This window comes from Drosophila eugracilis, unplaced genomic scaffold (genome assembly GCF_018153835.1).
Source record: "Drosophila eugracilis isolate 14026-0451.02 unplaced genomic scaffold, ASM1815383v1 contig_2029, whole genome shotgun sequence".
Taxonomy (NCBI): Eukaryota; Metazoa; Arthropoda; class Insecta; order Diptera; family Drosophilidae; genus Drosophila; species Drosophila eugracilis.
The window spans coordinates 138421-158653 of record NW_024572899.1 but is presented as its reverse complement, the minus strand read 5'-3'; the positions used below and the strand labels follow the sequence as shown (position 1 = coordinate 158653).

The following is a 20233-nucleotide window of genomic DNA, read 5'->3' as shown; positions in this document are numbered from 1 at the left end:
ACCGCAAATAGAAACATTCGTCATTCTTTGGATGAACTGTACACATTAGTAGAGCATTGGTAAAACGATGCTTTGATGAAGCATTCCAAGTATTATAAAATAACGAGGGATCTCCTAGTAAAGCAAAGTTAGTGCAAACGGATCGTTTTGGCAGATCGCTAAAAGCATTGAAAGTAAAATATACTCGTTGACCATAACAGTAGGATGACGTTCGTGAATAGGAAATGGGGAAATAGGCCAAGTCGCTACAAGTTACATAAGACCAATTTGATAGCGTGAAATTTAATCGTTAGTATTTAAGGATTGCAATCCAAAAACCGCCATATCGCTTTACACACACATATTATGGACTTCACTGAATGCTAATACCTAACGTTGCGATGTATCTTAAACGTTTTAAAAATAAGTGGCCAATATAAAACAATCCAATGGTTGTTGACAACGAAATCCATTCTTTTCATTACTTTTATCGTTACTAGTGACGGTCTCCGTGATAAATTTCCGTGGATATCGTTTAGAACACTTTTCATCGACCATGCAAGGTGATTGGGGATTAACAACATCATGGCAGGTTGAATTTTGACGAATCATATATTCGTAATAATTCGTTTCGCTACCATTCTTTATAGTTTCTTCACCTAAACAGTAGATTTTCATACGTAAATGTTATGCAGGATTAATTAAAGGTTACTAGTCATTTGTCTAATAAATGAAAGAAATTATGATATTGATACGCGCCACTCTTAAAAAACCTGACAAACGCATGATGTTCATAAAGACGTTTCTGCTTTTGAGGAATTGATCGCTTTATTCCTGCATTTATCTCTCCACGTCGATCGATTTGTTCTTCCATGTTGTAAAACATTTGTACAAATTCATGCTGTGTGGTATTAAAGACACAATTCGATGATGAATACGACCATATATCTACAAAATGAAAACAAGTCAGTATTTTATACACTTTTTTCGGTGTATGAGTATAGTGAGCGTAATAAATATATATACCTTTATTGTCGGTTCCAGATGCCGTCATTTGGACGTCCGCTCAAGTGGCGGAGTCAACAATGGTCATTTACCTTTAGCACTAAAGCAGCATAATCCTGGCGTTTCTCCGAAAAACTTTAATGGACCACAATACTTGCAAACAACGTCCATTTGCCCAGTGCAAACGCTAGGATGCAAGCTAAAATAATTGCTGTAATCGTATCGAAACGATGCTCGATTCAAATGCTTCCTTACGTTGCTCTTGTGACTGAGAAGCACGAAGTCGAGCCATTCTAACGCGGTGCTGTTCACTCCTATACTCGTTGGCCATTCTCTAGGTGCACCACCAAATGCATTACAGTAAGATGACGTTCGTGAATAGCAAATGGGGAAATATGCCAAGTTGCTTCATTACAAATTACATTACGACCAATTTGATAGCGTGAAATTTAATCGTTAATATTTGAGGATTGCATCGGGGCATCGGCGAATTGGCACAAGGCTAAAATGGCACACGGCCCTCCACTGATTAGCCGACCGCCCAGCCAGTGTCTAGGATAAATCTTTGGTTGGTGTCTTGACTGAGAAACCCTTTTCGGGTATAGGTCATAGGATTCCAAGATCATTACATTACGTTCGTAAATTATTCCGTTTTCCCCAAGTGCTCACTACTACCCTAAAAAGGCAAAAATTTCGGTAATTGGGGGTCGCCATATAGACCCTCTCTACAAAAAAAAAAAAAAAGTGTGTTTCTGTCATTAAAAGCATTTTTCAAGCCCTTTCCAGGGGTATGCATACGATTGTAAGTTAAAAACTCCAACTTTTCATTAAAACGCTTAAAAATAAATCTTCACACCTCCGCGCACAAGCAGATATCAGCACACACTTGAGGGTTGGGGTGAGTTCGCACCTCCACGCACAAGCAGACCTGAGCGCACACTTGAGGGTAGGGGTGAGTTCTCAGGTGGACTCATCCAAGAGATAGCAAAGGGTCATGTCTTCCAGAAAACCAATAGAGGGAGGATCTTATAGAATACCTGACTCAGGCGCACACATACATACCGATTATCCGTTAATACAAGTATTTAACATTTTCAAATCAAGTCAGCTGTATTATAATCAGCCTATGTCCTATGTTCTAGCTACTTTCAGCTTAAGGCTTTAGAAATTTTAAATTGGTTCACGATCGAATGGATGTGCTGGCAACGTGGTTACAAGTAAATATATATATATATATATATAAAGGTAAAAGGTAAAATGTTTATTTCATAACGATAGTGCATGACGGTTTCTGACAGTTATTTCCCACACACCTGTATTTACATTCGTGGAACCATTGGGCATCGTTCTTATCAAGTGAACTTAGAAAGGGAAAATCTTTCTTACACGGAGATTTTGCAATAACTATCCCGCTGTCCGTAGAAACCATTAAATAGAATATTTATTACACTTGTCATTTCTTCCGCACACACCGATATTTACTTTCACTGAACTCTTAGGCCTCATTATCATCATCCGTTAATTTGTTCGCCATCCTTGTCTACCTTATCCTTCAATACCATATCACTGGCGTCTGGGGCTCCTATGTATACTCAAAACCAATACGATTGGTTCTAGGAGTTAAACATACCTGTATGCACTCCCTATTGGTAACATTAGGTGAATATAGTCTAGAGACTTTATAAATGACACCACTCGAATTGCTCAGAATCAGTTACTCAACGCCTCAGAACTACATTAAAAGTCTCGGTGCTTTATTGTGATTATCTTTATCATTTTCGTCGGTTTTTAAAAATTATAAACAGTGTTTACAAATAATATATATATACAAATACATTACAAATATTATAAAAACTTAAAAACTACATCCTTTAAATCAAAAATGGAGTCTACAATTGCATGTGATTTGTGTTCTATGGTTGTGAAGATGTGTGAGTTTAGTGAGCACTATGCCAAGTGTTCCAAACCTCGGAATGCCTTCGAGGTTTTAATGGCAAGATCTAAAACAAGATGTGACTTGTGCTACCGTATAGTCCCCAACTATAAATTTGACGAGCACTATAAGAATTGTGAAGGACCCCAAAATGCATTCAGCATTTTAATGAACAAGAAGGATAAAGGAAAACAACAGGAACCAGCTATTGTTTGAGACGATATTCCCTCAACATCAGCAAATGCCCTCAAGCGGATAAGAATGGATGAGGGTAAGGAACCAAATAGTCCTACAAAAAAGCTTAAGATTTCGGGATATACATAAGAGCAAAAAAGAGAAATTTTATGCCATACTTGTGGTATCCAGTATCTTGAGTCAAGGGAACGTCAGCATATGCTTACCGATTACCATAAGAATGCTTCGGTCCGAGAAGATGTAAATTATAAAAATATTTCACAAATTGTCACAAAATGTCCAAACGAAAATGTAATTGACTTAAATGATTTTTATCAATTTTGTCAAACAAATTTACTTAAAATAATTGAGGATTGCATGTCAGAATATAGAGCAATCAAATTCTCGTAAGAGTGTACGGGACTTATATGAAACAAATAGATGACGGAGAAACCGTTGAAACCAGGAAACACTTTGGAACGGCATATAGATCGGTAAAATGTTTATTTCATAACGATTGTGCATGACCGTTTCCGTTTCCTTTTAAGTCTTAAAATAAATATTTATTTCAATTGACGGTGTTCTGACCGTTATTTCCCACACACCTGTATTTACATTCGTGGAACCATTGGGCATCGTTCTTATCAAGTGAACCTAGAAAGGGAACATCTTTCTTACACGGAGATTGTGAACGAACTGCTGTCCGTAGGAACCATTAATGAAATATTTATTACACTTGTCATTTTTCCTGACCAGTCTTCCGCACACACCGATATTTACTTTCTCTGAACTCTCAGGCCTCATTATCATCATCCGTTAATTTGTTCGCCATCCTTGTCTTCCTCATCCTTTAATACCATATGACTGGCGTCCGGGGCTTCTATGTATACTCAAAGCCAATACGATTGGTAGGGAGTATGCACTTCCTATTGTTAACATTAGGTGAACATAGTCTAGAGACTATATAAAGGACACCACTCAAATTGCTCAGAATCAGGTACTCAAAGACCTCAGAAATACATAACTTTGGATCTTACTGTTGAATTTTATAATTCTTTTGAGGCTGATAAGACCCTCGTTAACCAACCTTTCGGTATAAACGTTAAAGTGATCGGGTTAGATGAAATCGATGACCAGGACTCCGATGTGGATTGAGGATTGAAGATTCTGAGTCGGACGGCGCATTGGATCTCAACGATGAAGACACCGTGGACCGATACCTACGAGAAGTATTTGAACCACCCTCATCGTCAACTCAAACCAGTCCATCAGAATTGGATTCTTAAGGGTTAGAACCCTTCCTTTGAGTAAGGATACCCAGGAAGTTCTAAGAAAACTTATTCAGCTTGAACAAACCGAAGAGCAATATAAGAATATGCAAACGTTTAATTTGGATGAGTCTGAGCCTAGCCTGTTTCCAAATGATGATCACATTTTTAATGAGATAATTGAAAATGAACCACAGACAAAATATCAACAACTTATGGATAACGGACAGGATAGTGTTTTAATGGATGTTCTCTTAAGACTAGATTCCTAATATTTTTATATTCGTATAAAAACATTATGAAATAAAAACACGTTATATAAATTCATTATTTAAAGTTCTTGTTCTTTATTAGATATTTCTCTTTCGTTTTATTTATACTTTTTAATTCAGCATCGTGCATCAATGTGATGTGCATATTAAAATCGTCTCGCAGCCAAAATTTCCGAACATCAGTACAGAAATAACAGTAGTAATAAAAGGACTTTGACTTCGTATAGCTAAAGTTGTCTACTTTTAAGGTATGAACTTTTAGACTGTTTCGCGTAGTAAAAGATTTTTAGTCCGAGCATAACTCACAATGAAACTTGCCCATTTTGATGTGAAACTGAACTGAGTTTTTTATAAAAAATACATATATTTTAAAGGGTTTTAAATGAAAAACTGTATATATAATATATACATATATATAATGTGTACATGAAATAGTGTAATAGGTATATTCATTCATGTATAAAAGACCATGTAATTCATGTAACAAATTAGTATTCAACGACTAGTGACTAGAACACCACGACTCCAATCTCTAACCAACAAAAAATGGTATATAAACACTTCTTTATGAATACAATCCTTCATAATCTACTTATTCCTCATAGGATTTCTTAGAGACCCTAAATGAATCAAAACCTGTTATTGGTTATACGAAAATTGAAGATCTATGTATTGGGTTTGACTATAAGATCACCGGATGTAAATTAAGGAAAACACCTGGAACTAAAATATGCCTTTATTTAGCCAATAAGGAAAATGAGGATATTTGGATATTTCTACCAAAAAGTTATGTAAACAAATTTTCTACTAAGACACCATTTAAGAAATTGACTGAGAACGGAATTTCTCAAATGGAATATAAAGGAAAGGATCCAAATAGATATAGCTGTGCTCAAAATGAATTTATCAGTAAATAAATGAAGTAAATAAGAAATTCCCCTTATAAAAGATTGAATTTCTTATTCCAAAATCAGTCTTAGTTCAACCTTAACAAGTTACAAGTCTTACAAAAATGCACGCTTAACAATTGAAGTCTTCTTGATGACATGTTATTTTACTTTTTGAAAATTTTCTTAAACATTTTAAGTATTTGTTTATCATAAGTAAAGTCGTTTTCCTTGAAATTTTTCAGGAAGCACTTAAGTGATTTATTTCTACATTTAAAAAGTCCAAACAGCATACAATAATGAGCACAGTTGTTAGAAAAATATCCTTGTAGTTGTTGTTTATTAAAAAAATATTTATGGGCGTTTGATCTTAAAAATTTTATGAATTCCTTTTTCTGCGGATATTGACCATATGAATCGAAAAATTCAGCTGACTTAGGGCTATCAAAATAGAAGGCAATCCAATGAGTTCCAGGTTCCTTATCAATATTAATCATGGAATCGTATTCGCAGTACACCAGACAAGTAACTGCTTCAGTAAGTGGTTCTAAGAATTTTCTGTCGATTCGTATAGTTCCTTGGGTTATTAAATTCGCACAAACACTCGAATTTGAATTATCGGCAGTTAGATCCAAAGCCAATATAAAACTGAATGTGTCAAACATTTCCTTTGTAATTTGCAGACCACGATCATAATGTTTTATCCCACTAGATCTGAATAGCATATTATAGCCCCGTGAGCTCTGAACATTTTCACCATTCGAGTAATCAAGCTCAAGAGCTTGAGAAGGAACTTGAACTCCATTCACCAATAAGTTAAATCGTTGAATTCTAAAATGTTCAAAATGAAATGGATCTAAACCACGGTTTCCTGAGTATGTACGGTTTTTAACCATACAAAAGGCTAGAAAATTGGGTAGCTGTCCAATAACTGCATTGTCTATAGATAATGTATTATTTCCTGGGTATATTGTGAAAGATTTAACTTCAACCTTATTTAAAGGGTATATAGCATTTTTGGTCTGTAAAACTCGATGGTGAGCCAATAAAATGCTTGGGTTAACTGTTATATGATTCATTAAAAGTTGAGCTTTCAGTATCTTTAAATTTGACTCAGTACCAGTATATAAAATTAAATAAAATGCAGTCTTTGCAATATTAAAATTAATTCTTAAATCAACATTATTTACTAGCAATTTTGGTTGATTAAATATATCGACGTGGATTTTTCCCAAAAGTTCCACTTTATTACTATTTTGAAACAAATTTTCAAGCTTTAGATTGGTATCTGGATAAACATATTCGCCTGCCGTTTTTCGTCCAAAATTCAGGAAATATCCTTGGGAGGCTAAGTGACTTTCTGAGGCATCACTTCCATAATTTAAAACTGTTTGCAAATACGATCTATAATGATAATTATTATCACTCTGCGATACTAATATATTATTTAAATAAACTGAGGAACTTCTAAATATAGAGTGTAAGATATTGTTCACTACACCGACATCGTTTCCTACAATACCGGTGCTTTTTCTAAGTTGCACAACAAGTCGTAAATAAACACTTGATAGGTCTCGATATGTTTCACCGTTTCCTTAACAGACAAATTCGATTGATGATGCTCCGTCTAAAGAAGCAATTGGGTTATATAGAACTTATCCAGTTCTTATAATGGTGGTGCAAACAAACAGTTCACTCTTCATGCATTCGATATGGTTACTCATTTTGTCTTAGAAAAAATGTCGCTAATATTTAATTTTCTTATAGTTCTTTTTCGTTTATGATGCGGTTTGGTTTGTTTACGCTGTTGCTTGGATGTTAAATGATGTCGTTTTTTCTGGTGCCTCGCCTTTTATTTCTTTTTCCTTCCCCGTTTTGGAATCGGGTTATTTTATCAATTGCTCTATCTGATAAATTTTCCAAAGCAATTTTTCTCTGTTCTTGCAGGATATTTCTTAAGGGCTTTCTCCCGATTTCATTGATTACAGTCTTTCCAGTAGCAGCAGCCTGACTTTTTATAGCAGTTATACCCGAAAGAAAAAGTGGTTTGATATAATTAAAAAAAAACACAAAAAAAGTTCCCGATTCCTCGTCCTTGTTGAACTATTTGTGGTGATACATAAAGACTTCCAATATTGCATAAACCGCCACCACATTTGTTTAAATAATATTCGTGATAAGATTTCACCATGATGACTGTTTTTAATATGATTAAATAATTTTTAAGCCCGTTGTATTTAAAGACTTTACAACGTCCTTCTTCTTCTGAAATGTAGAGTAACAAAAATCTGAACTGTTGACGTTTCAAATGGAACCTTATATCCGTTTGAATCAGTAATTAGTATTGAGATTTCATTTGGTGACCATATATCCAAAGGATAATATTCAATATTTTGAATTTAATATTTTTTTCTTTTCCATTATAATACATTACTCGAAGACAACAATCAACCCATTTATAGGTGTTTTTGAATCAACGCTTACATTTTTATATCTAAATGTTTCAGCATTTACTAAGCTAAAAATTCCGTTTCTTCAGGTATTGGAATTTCTTTATTGGAAGTTTGATTAATATAATTATTGAGATACATGTCTATAATACCAACTTCCCAATTATCGTTCATGTCTTGTGGGATATTTACAATGTTTGTAAATGCACACTTTACGTTATCAGGAAATACATTCAATGAATCATTACTGAGCAATGTAATAAAAATTTCATCAAAATTCCCCATTTTTATTATTTAGATTAAGCACTATTGATAAGAAATCCAATTGATTTTGTTTTTTCCTATTTGGTTTTTAGCACGAACCGATCTTATTAACTTTTCACGCCCAGACACTTATTTAAGATCTTGAAATGGATTTGAATCTATTTTATATTTTTTCAGCTTTACCCTTAATTTACGTTGTTGATCATTAAGCTTCACTTTTGTCACTGATTTTCTTTTAATATGTTCTTTATCGTAAATTTTAATTTTCGCTTATCGTTTAACAACTTTGTCCGTTCCTCGGTCTTAAGTTCTCCTTCATCACTATCAATTGTTAAATTTGTAAGGACTTCATTTTTTGGTAATTTTTCTTCACATATTGATTCTGAAGTATTCGGTTTTGCATCATCCCAATCTAATATTTGACTTTCATTAATTTCGCTAGATATAGGGATTGATTTTGAATCAATATTTCGAAAATTAAATGATTTATTATGTTTTTTGTTTTGGTAGTAGAATAATTCTTGCCGTATTTTAATCCATTTGTCATAATCACTTATTTTATTGTTATTAAACATTGGTAAAAAATGTTACATCTATTATCTCATTACCCCGGTCATTGTTTACCAGTTTTTGGTATGCGTTGGGATGCATTAGAACTACTTTGCTTAAGTTATGTTTATTTTTAATCATCTTTTAAAATTTTTCCAAAAATTCCGGAAAGCAATTTACTAATTAGAATAGGTAGGAAACCACCCTTCTGAACTTAACTTTAATTTAACTTAACTTTAACTTAACTTAACTTTAACTTAACTTTAATAACTTTTCTCTTGGAGCTTAGGGTACGCTTTGGACTTGAGAGATATCGCAATGCATTTTTATACTTTTTAAGAGCATTTAGATGTGATTTTGTAACTTTATGATTGCCTTGTAATGTGTTTAAAACAATCTCTACTAATGTTTTTACGAGGTCACCATCACTATTACTTATAATTGCCTTTCGAAGTTTATTGTTGGCCTTTTTGAGCACATACAATAAATGTTTGTTCGCTTTCAAGCGATTTAGATTCTTTTTGTAAACCATTTTCGTCTGAAAAGCATTCGGTATATTCGGAATTAAAAATATCCGTTCTAAATCTTAAAAGATGGTTGATTCCTTGAGTAAGATCAATAAGTAAATATCCGTGTGGTTGTTTCGTTACTTCCTTATATATTCTAAATAACTCAGTTGGATTTTCTGGATAAATTTGTCTTGCTAAACATTGAAATTGTAGTTTATCACGAGGGTTTTTAAACATCACAATATATTTTGTGTTTAGTCTCGGGTATGCGATAACTTATGGAATATATTTTGAGTTACAACTATTACGGATAAATTCCTGTGATGTGATCCTTTTGTAAAGAGCTCACATACATTTTTATTGGAATTTTTGGATTCGAATACTAGGTTGTACATAATGTAAAGTTGAAATGTGCTTTATCCACTTCTAAACAATTTTTGCCTATGATCTGGATGCATCAAAGTAAAAGTAATTTTGTTGGATTTGATAAACCCGAATAGATGCAATTTCTCACATATAAGGAATATATTCAGTTGAAACTGGCCCAGTATGACTTCTTGATGCCTGACACAATTATTGATAACCCCTGCATGTCATCTATGAAATGTAATTTTAGATTTAGGAAATCGGATAACCAATATGTTTTTGTAATTAATCAGTATGATAACAAAATTGAGTTTGACTCTGAGTCCTGGAGATCTTTACTAAGACTTGGTATATTTTTTACAACCTTCTTATGTTGGAATTCAATATTAAGACAACAAGTGGTATATCTTTACTATAATCATATTATTCCTAAGTGTGTGTCATTACAAAAGTATGACATTCAGTTAGCTGATTTAGAGGGTTCTTTCGGTAAAGATGTACAAATAGATTTAACCCGAATATGTTTTGAAATTTCGAAAAAAAGGCGTAACGAATTAAAAAGAGATTAGAAGTACATCCATAATGAAGTACATACATAAGCAGTCCATATTAATTAAGCAAATATCACTATCAAACAAAAAAGTAAAAAACAAGTTGTTAATGAATAATACATGGCAAATTGATTTAGTTGAAATGATACCCTTTAGGAAAGAAAATAGAGGGTATAGATATTTATTGACTGTTATTGACACATTTTCAAAGTATGCATACGCTGAAGCTGTGAAGTCAAAATCCGCACTGGATGTTACAGAAGCGATGAGAACTGTCTTTAAAGCGAGCAAAAGTAATCCAAAGAATATTCAGTCAGATCAAGGAAAAGAATTCTTTAATTCAACATTTAAAACATTAATGAGCACATTTAATATAAATCATCACACTTTCACACATCTATATGCGTTTTAATCGAAAATTAAAAAATCGCATGTGGAAAATGTCTAGTATGCAAGGAAATTATAAATGGATTCATAACATAAAATATCTTGTAAACCAGTACAATCATTCATATCACCGAACCCTTAAAATGAACCCTGCTGATGTTTGCATTAAAAATATGGAGTTCATTTTGAAAACGGTGTATAATTTCCCTAAAGTTTTTCCAAAACATAAATTTTCTGTAGATGATTTTGTTCGAATAAGTAAATATAAGGGAGCGTTTATGAAGGGATATGAACCTAATTGGACAACGGAGGTTTTTAAATTTATAAAAGTTAAGTCTACATATCCAGTAACATATGAGATTCAAGATTACAGAGGCAACTCTATTGATGGGTCATTTTATAAACAGGAACTACAAAAAGTTAAAGAAAAGAATGGATTCCTGATAGAAAAAATACTTCAAAGAAAAAATAATCAAGTATTTGTTAAGTGGAGCGGATTTGATTCTAGTCACAACTCATGGATTTCTGTAAATAAAATTCTTAAGTAATAAAACGCAATTAGATATATTGTTGAACATTTATTTATTTACATATTTTTCTTAAAATAAAATTTTAATAATACAAAATATATTTACATTTTTACAGATATACTTTACAATAGATTATTATCTTGAGCACTATTTATAATATGTTCAATTTTATAATGACCATGAGCTAATGTATTACAATTATCTGGTGAAATATATCTCTTATCATCCTTATAATTAAGACTTATTTTGTTCATAATTTCTGTATACAAAGTACTACGAATTACACGCTGTGCTCCATAAAATGTTTTTTTTATATTTTATACAATCAATATAATCAGTATATTTTTTAACTCCTTTAGTTTTTTGAACAGATTCTATTTAATTTTTATCCTTTGCAACTACACAAGAATATGCCTTAGCTTTAAGACCAGCAAAAGAAGTCATAACATCTCCAGCATGTTCACCCTTCATTTCTCCTGGTTCTCTATTATTGGCCTGAATTATTTGGTATTTATTTTCTAACTTATAATTTGAGGTATCAAAGCGATCGGGATTTGCTTTTATAGTCTCATAGAAATCATTCTCTGATGATAAAATAAAGCAGTCTGTACACATATATGTTATTTTCGTAGATGGACTTTATACTAATAGAAAGTTGAAATAAAATTCATACATAAGCCACTTTGATAATTCTAAAACTGCTACTCCTATGTATATTGGCTTATCATACATTATTTGTGATGGTGTCGATTCAATTGCCGCTAAATCGGTTCCAAATAACTCAACGCTATGGAAATCATTTCTAGCTATACGTTGCCTAAAGCCTGGAGAATTTTGTCTAGACTCATAAAGTTTTACTAGAACTACTTTACGACGCTTTTCAACGCTTTCCGTATACGGCATTATTCATTAACTTATAAAAATTTGTTTCGAAGTCATTTCGAGCTAGTTTTCTTTGATTAGTATTTAAATGAATATGGGGTTTTAACCAGCATGATTGTGTAAATGACAGAATCCTATGAATTTTCTCGCAAAATCAAACCATGCTGTAAACAAAGCTGAAGCTGTTTTAAATGAATTATGTACCTACTTTTTTTTAGTTAAGTCTGCTATCTGTTTGGCCTGCTTGCCTCCTGGGGGAACTTTATTTTTAGGACAAAAAGGCAAATAAATATGAGAGTCATGTTGATTAGGAGGGTATTCCAGGTCAACTTCTAACATATATCCTACATCACCATCAGATAATATATTTTTATAGTCAAATAATGCGATTTCTTCCCTAGTTAAAAATTTAAACCCTGAAAGAGGTAAGGGCTGACTCATAGCCCATCCATATAAATTATTTGCGTCAATGTAACTTAAGAAATTATTTCGTTTACTATGATCAAAGTTATTTAAGTACTTATTATTTGGTATGGAAATCCTTTGACTGCATTGAGTTAAGCCCCCTCTTACAGCTCTTTTTAAAAAGTTATACATATCACCATCACTTATTAATTCTAAGTGTACTTTGGTGAACTTTAACATTGCGTCCCATGATATTGAGGAAGCAGTTACATAGTTTATTGGGTCTAACTTATAAATTCTACGACAAATATTTCGAAAGTTTTCAAAGACATCGGCTAAAATTAAAACGTCACTTTCTAAATAAAGCTTTAAGTAATCCCTTATAGAATTACAATTAAATGTATACCAAGCTTTCTGTGCAAAACTATAATCTTCAACACTACAATTTTCATCGCTAAGAGAATTATAAAAACTATCAATGGTAGGAAGCTGGGTTTCGTTAAACTTTTCAAAGCCGTTCAAGTAATCATAAGGAAATACACCCTTCCTACGCATTTGTCTGAATTTTTCTCCTTGAAATTTTGTTGCCATATAGCTCGATAATTTTTCCAAGCTAGAATTTAGAAACCATACTGAATCTATATACCTAATTTTATATCTATTTAATGCATTTAGTTTTATAGTTTGTGTAAGAGCTATGTACAATTCTTTATTACAAGGAATAGGGTTTAAATCTCCTTCCAATTCAGTAATAAATAAATACTTAGATAAATTATAAAAAACTACAGGAAAAAATGGATTGCTTAATTTATATTTAGGCTTACAGTTCTTATGAATAGGACCTACGTATATTCCAGAAAATTGGTCGAAGTGTTTGTCCAGGTCGCCATCGTTGATTACCTTTTCACAGGCACAGCCACTTCCTTCTTGGTCAAAGTCATCGATTGGGTCTGTACTGGAACTTTTTGCTGTGGCCCAATATTTGTAAAATAAACTCAAAGTCCTTTCTTTGAGAGTTTTACAAAATTACTTAATGCAATCTTCACCTGTAATTTTATAAAATTTAAATTATTTCAAATTTATTAACTTAATTTTTTTAATTTACCTTCATAAGTCCATAACTCATTCAGCGTTGGATCATATTTGTGTGCAATGTAGAAGGATACTGCACACGCTGAATGTTTTTGCACCTTTGTTGTTGCCGAAGTAGCTGGATTATTTAAGCAGTAGTTTTCAAGGACCGCCTCTATGTCTGCATATATAACTACTGGAGGTTATAGCTTCTTATGATATCCTTTGAAAGAAGTGGTCGTATTCGGTTCAGGATAGTACGAAGCCACTTTTCCATATTCAAACTTATTGTGGGTACTATTCGTTGTTGTATAAAACTGCAGGCAGTTATCACAAAAAAATTTTCCTGCGTGCGAATTTGAATGCTGTGAGCCGCATAATCTTTTGATGCACGTAATATAGGCATAGTGCATGTTTTGACGGTTATTAATTCCTAATATATTTAAGTGGTTTGGTAGAATCTCTTGAGTTTTAACTGTGGGTCCCACAATTTTTTTTACCGTCAATATCAATTTCATACACATTGATTCTAAAATCTTTATTATCCGTCCGTCCGTCCGTCCGTCCGTCCGTATGAACGCTGAGATCTCAGGAACTATAGCAGATACAAAGCTGAGATTAAGCATGAAGATTCTTGAGGTCCCGGGACAGCGCAAGTTTATTACAGCATCCTGCCACGCCCACTCTAACGCCCGCAAATCGCAAAAAACTGAAATTGCTGAAATCTCAGGAACTATTGCAGTTAGAAAGTTGAAATTCAAAAAGTATAATCTTTAGATGGCAGCGCATCTTATAGTGGTACTACTATCCGGCCACACCCACCCATACGCCCACAAGGCTCAAAAGACGGTTTTCGGATTTTCTAGAAAAGCTGATATCTCGGTAACTATAAGAGATAGAATGTTCATATCAAGCATGTATGTTTTTATAATGCTCGCAATGCGAATTGTTTTTTTCCAATCACGCCACGCCCACTCTAACGCCCACAAAACCCGAAAAACCAAAAATGCAAAAATCTCGAAAACTATAAAAGCTACACAATTTTGCTTAGGAACACGTATTTAGGAGATACCTCTGCAACTTGCCACGAAGTTGCATCCGTCCACGCCCACTCTAACGCCCACAAACCGCGGAAAACTGTGGAGTCTATAATATTGTTATGAATGCCTTCGTTTGACCTTGTGTAACTTATTTCTGTTAATATCTATCGATTTACAAAAGATTTTTCAAATCGGAACATTATTTCGCTATTTATGAAGAAATTAAGGTTATAAGGCTCCACATGGGCAGTGACGTCACTATAAGCATACTCAACATACTTCCTCTGACAATAGGTGGCGCCTTGTGAATTTCCACTAGCAAAATTAATATTTTAAAATTGTGTAAAACAGTAACGGGTATCTTATAGCGTTTCCTCTTGTTTTTTTCTCGAACTGACTTATTCCTTTTTTGGTAATTGGAAACTCAATTCCTGAAAAATCCAGTCTCATTCCTTCATAAACAATGACTTCTGCATTGATATTTATGTGGTAGTTTGCGGATTTTGTTAATTTCTTGTTAGGTAAAAATGCTAAAATTGCCCACTTAAAACAAAATACGTCTGTGTTTTGAATATTTATTATCGCATTTCGCGATCTTATGCTATTCGGAGCTGGTATGAAATCGCTTGCAGGAATGTTTTCTATAGTGGCTAATAATAGTGGTTAACTATAGTGGCTTCAAAATAATCAAAGTTCTTGATAGCTCAACCAGAATCCTTTTATATATATAAAATTAATTTGTAAAAAGTGTTTATAATTTTTTATATATTATGGAAAGGGCTTGGAAAATGCTTTCCAATGACACCAAACACACTTTTTTTTTTTTGTTAGTGAGGGTCTATATTGCGACCCCCAATTTCCGAAATTTTCGCCTTTTTAGGGTAGTAGCACGGCTAATCAGTGGAGGACCATTTCGCCGAGTGCCATTTTAGCCGAGTGCCAATTCGCTGATGTCCCAAGTGCTCATTGGAAAGCATTTTTCAAGCCCTTTCCAGTGGTATGCTTTATACGATTGTAAGTTAAAAACTGCAACTTTTCATTAAAACGCATAAAAATAAATTTTCACATCTCCGCGCACAAGCAAATATCAGCACACACTTGAGGGTTGGTGTAAGTTCACACCTCCAGGGGTGAGTTCCCAGGTAGACTCATCCAAGAGATAGCAAAGGGTCACGTCTTCCAGAAAACCAATGGAGGGAGGATCTTATAGAATACCTGACTCAGGCGCGCACATACATACCTGTGGATATCGTTTAGAACACTTTTCATCGGCCATGCACGGTGATTGGGGATTAATGGCGCCACACGGTCCATAAAATTCACATAATCTTCCGAAGCGAACGGACGTGATTTCCTAATCTCGTTTATCTTTGTTGATTATTTGTGAAATAATCTTAATCTCTCATTCTCCTATTTCCTATTTCCTTATCTATACCCTATCTTGATTTTAATCTATTCCCTCCGCTCCATCTCCCTTCTTACAGTGTGCATGTTTAAAATTTATCTTGTTTTTATTCTTTTTTTCTGTTCTCGCACAGTGGGCTTTTTTTGATTAAATAGTGTTTTAAAATAATAATTATACCTCATTATGTCTGAAATTGTCTGCTATTTAAAATCTTGTAATAAAATAATTATAACAAACCAACCGAGCGTTTTATGTTGGCTTTGCGATAATGTGGTTCATGCCAAATGTGCCAATTTTCGTGCCACCGTATCGGACGGTTTGGCTCGAGGCGAGGCCGGCTTACATTACTGCTGTGAAAGTTGTCGGGGGACTAATAGGAAATGAGATCTTTTATGCCGCAGACAAAAAATGGTTTTCGTAAGGTGCTCGGCGCTTTACGTAAAGCCAGCGATTTGCTCACGGCCCTGGACACCCAATTTAATAATGTCCAATTGTTAAATGAGTCTCCAAAGCGTAAAAAATCAAAGTCTTGTGTGCCGCAGATCACTAGTTCCCTTCTCGCTCTCACTTCTTACCTTCAGAACACTGAAGTGTCGCCGCAGCTGTTTGGAACGCCTTTGGCCAACACTCCGGTGAGTACGAAAAATTCGGCATCCGAATTTTCTGGACATGATGGTAGGAAATCTTTAGATAGTTTGCTTCAAGGCTCCTGGCTCCTACAGAGGCAATCTCCATTAACATCAACCCACCCGATACACTGCAAGAAAATTTCGTGCCCGGACTACCGGCGTGCACTGGCGGTGCAGGATTAGAACCTGCTACACCAAAGCCCCTAAAGGTAATCCCACCTGAGAAACATATATTCCCGGCTTTCCGATGATACGTCTGAGGCAGACGTATTGGCTTACATACAAGACAGAACAAAAGCCGACATCATGGTGGATGACATAACTAAATTTAAATATCATTATAATAGGAAAGTATGCATGTCAGACTTTCTTAAGTTTAATATTCTTATCTCTGATTTTGACTGGTCCGATCTCTACGCATGCATTGATATGATTTTAGCTTTAAACATATTTTACCATGCTGGAAACCTAATTTTTTATATATGTGTTCCGATAAGGTACCCGCCCAGAACGGATAACCCTCCTTGGGGTCGACCTTTTCTGTCTAAGAGTGGTATTCTTAAGGATCTTCAGAGTGTTAAGCCGACCTTTTCCCCAGGCCCCGACGGCGTTCCCGGCTGTGTGCTTAGGTACTTCGCGTCTTCCATGTGCAATCCTCTTCTCAAACTGTTTAAACTCTCGTTTGAAACGACTACGTTGCCCGCTAATTTGGAAGGAATCTTGCATCATTCCTTTACACAAGAAAGGGAAAAATTCGGATTATCAGCAATTGCTAAACTCTTTGAGAAAATTATTGGGCTTCATTTGCAACACCAGTGTAGATCAGTAATATCAGTAACTATTAACTTACTTGAATTTACCTCTTATGTCATCACTGGGTTCCGAAAAAGTCTTCAGACAGATGTCATCTACACTGACTTTAGTAAAGCATTTGACTCCGTAAATCACTCACTTCTAGTTCATAAACTCGACCTAATCGGATTCCTATTGGATCTTCTTAGGTGGGTTGAAAGTTATCTGACTGGTAGAACGAAACGTATTTTATTTAAAGATGTCTTGTCTGGTCCGGTTTATGCTTCATCCCAGGGAAGCCATTTGGGTGCGCTATTTTTTACATTATTCATAAATGACCTGCCTATCGCATTAACAAATTTTTTTATTTTAATGTATGCAGATGATGTGAAACGTTGTATTCAATATAAAGATGCGTGCTACCAGAGAAAACTACAATCTGGTGCTCTGCAAACTTACTAAATCTTAACGGCTCTAAGTGTAAAGTAATGACCTTCAGTCTAAGCCGTTAATAACCACTTATTCACTTCGTGGTGTAAGCCTGGATAAAATAAGGCTAGTAGACGACTTAGGTTCCTATTGGATGCCAAACTTACATTTTCCGACCATATATTTTCCATGGTTAATAAAGCCAGAGGTGTGCTAGGTTTTATAAAAACATGGTCGAAAGAATTTAATGACCTTACATAACCAAAACTTTATTTGTCTCTCTCGTTCGTCCGATCTTAGAGTATGTATATGTTATTAACAATCTTATTAGCGAAGATATTGATGGCCAAGCCCTTATAGGTCGCTTAAACATCAATGTGCCCGCCTGGCCAACTAGAAATTATATTCCCTTATCCTTGTGACATTGCAGCTCCAACTTTGCCCTTTATGAACCATTCAGGGTATTATGTTCGAGTTACAATGCCCTGTACCACATTACATCCAATACTTCTCCTACTAACGTAAAAATTGATTTACTAAACCACTTAGCACACACTTAATTTAGTAGTTTATAACATTTTTCAGTCGGTACTATCCCCGTGTTCCGAGCCGTACGGTAGAAGGCAGCGCCCCTAGGTCGGTTGGGGGGGAGGCGGGTTGCACGTCAAGCAACGGGAGTCGCGAAAAAATCATATTTGCAATAACAACATCATGTCAGGTTGAATTTTGACGAATCATCAATCGATACTCGTAATAATTCGTTTCGCTACTATTCTTTGTAGTTTTTTCACCTAAAATTAAAACAATAGATTTTCATATGTAAATTTTATGCATAATTAATTAACGGTTACCAGTCACTTGTCTAATAAATAAAAGAAATTATAATATTGATACTCGCCACTCTTAAAAAACCTGACAAGCGCATGATGTTCATAAAGACGTTTCTGCAAATTTTGAGGAAATGATCACTTTATTCCTGCATTTATCTCTCCACGTCGATCGATTTGTTCTTCCATGTTGTAAAATTATTGTCAAAATTCATGCTGTGCTGTTCGAGTGGTATTAAAGACACAATTCGATGATGAATACGACCATATATCTACAAAATGAAAACAAGTCAGTATTTTATACACTTTTTTCGGTTTATGAGTAGAGTGAGCGTATTAATAAATACCTTTATTGTCGGTTTAAATCTTCGCTCGCCGATAATATCTGCTCAGGTGGCGGAGTCAACAATAGTCATTTACCTTTACCACTAAAGCAGCATAATCCTGGCATTTCTCCGAAAAACTTTAATGGACCACAATACTTGCAAACAACGTCCATTTGCCCAGTGCAAACGCTAGGATGCAAGCTAAAATAATTGCTGTAATCGTATCGAAACGATGCTCGATTCAAATGCTTCCTTACGTTGTTCTTGTGACTGAGAAGGACAAGACTCTTCTTTTTCAGTCCTGTCAATTTCAGTTTTTCTTATCTTTCTTGCATTACTGCTTTCCGCGAAAGATTCAATCGTCTTGGTCGCGGCATTAGCATTCGCTCAACTTCACCTATTCATCTTAATCAAGATGGTCACTTGTCGCTAGCTTTCAATGCAGGTGCTCATTTATTTTTCAAATGTTCGAAACGTATGGGCTGGTCGCCCATAAGCTTTAAGTGCTTGCGGCGATATTACACTACAATTCTTTTCGCATCATTCCGTCGCCAACTGCTATAAAATTTGTTCTTTCCTAAAACATCTTCGAACGCTTGCAATGGAATTTATTGTTAATAACTTCTGTATAAAATGTAGAGTTTATTTAGCGGGTCAGTAAAAAGAGTGATGAATTCGCAAGCAAAAAAAGGTTTTTTTCTCTCAGTGCACAAAAACATCACATCAATATGTGGACGCATTTATGTATTTGTGTTAGTAAATGCTCTGCCGTAAGACGATTTTAAGTATCCCTCTTTTAATGATATACATATCTACGTAAGACGATTTTGGTAGGTCGTTCTTGAGTTATAAATAGTGCAATTAACACGACTTATATATAAGATTTGGATTCATGATTATAAATAAATAAATTACCTATATTCCTATTTTAAAAATATTGTTCATAGAATCTCAGAATATTAATGAAAAACCTTTGACCTAATTTATTTTTAGTCCTTAAAACATTTGAATTTTTTTTAAATATAATTATATAAAAGTTTTATAAAATATGTATAAAAGTTTACAAAAAGCTTACATTTATTTTTTTACTTCATTTATTTCAGACCGAAAATCATAAATAAATAACTTACCTATATTTCTATTTTAAAAATATTGTTCATAAAATCTTAGAACATTAAAGAAAAACCTTTGACTTAATTTATTCTAAGCATTTTAAAACATTTGAATTTTATTTATAAAAAAGTTTTACAAAAAAATGTATACAAGTTTGAAAATAGCTAATGTCTTACATATATATTTTACT

At 34.1% G+C, this 20233-nt stretch overlaps 1 protein-coding gene across 1 annotated transcript in view; it reads left to right on the top strand.

The window, feature by feature from the left end:
- Positions 1-20233, top strand: part of LOC108118347 (poly [ADP-ribose] polymerase-like) — a 172339-nt gene that overhangs the window by 116585 nt on the left and 35521 nt on the right. The window lies entirely within an intron of this gene.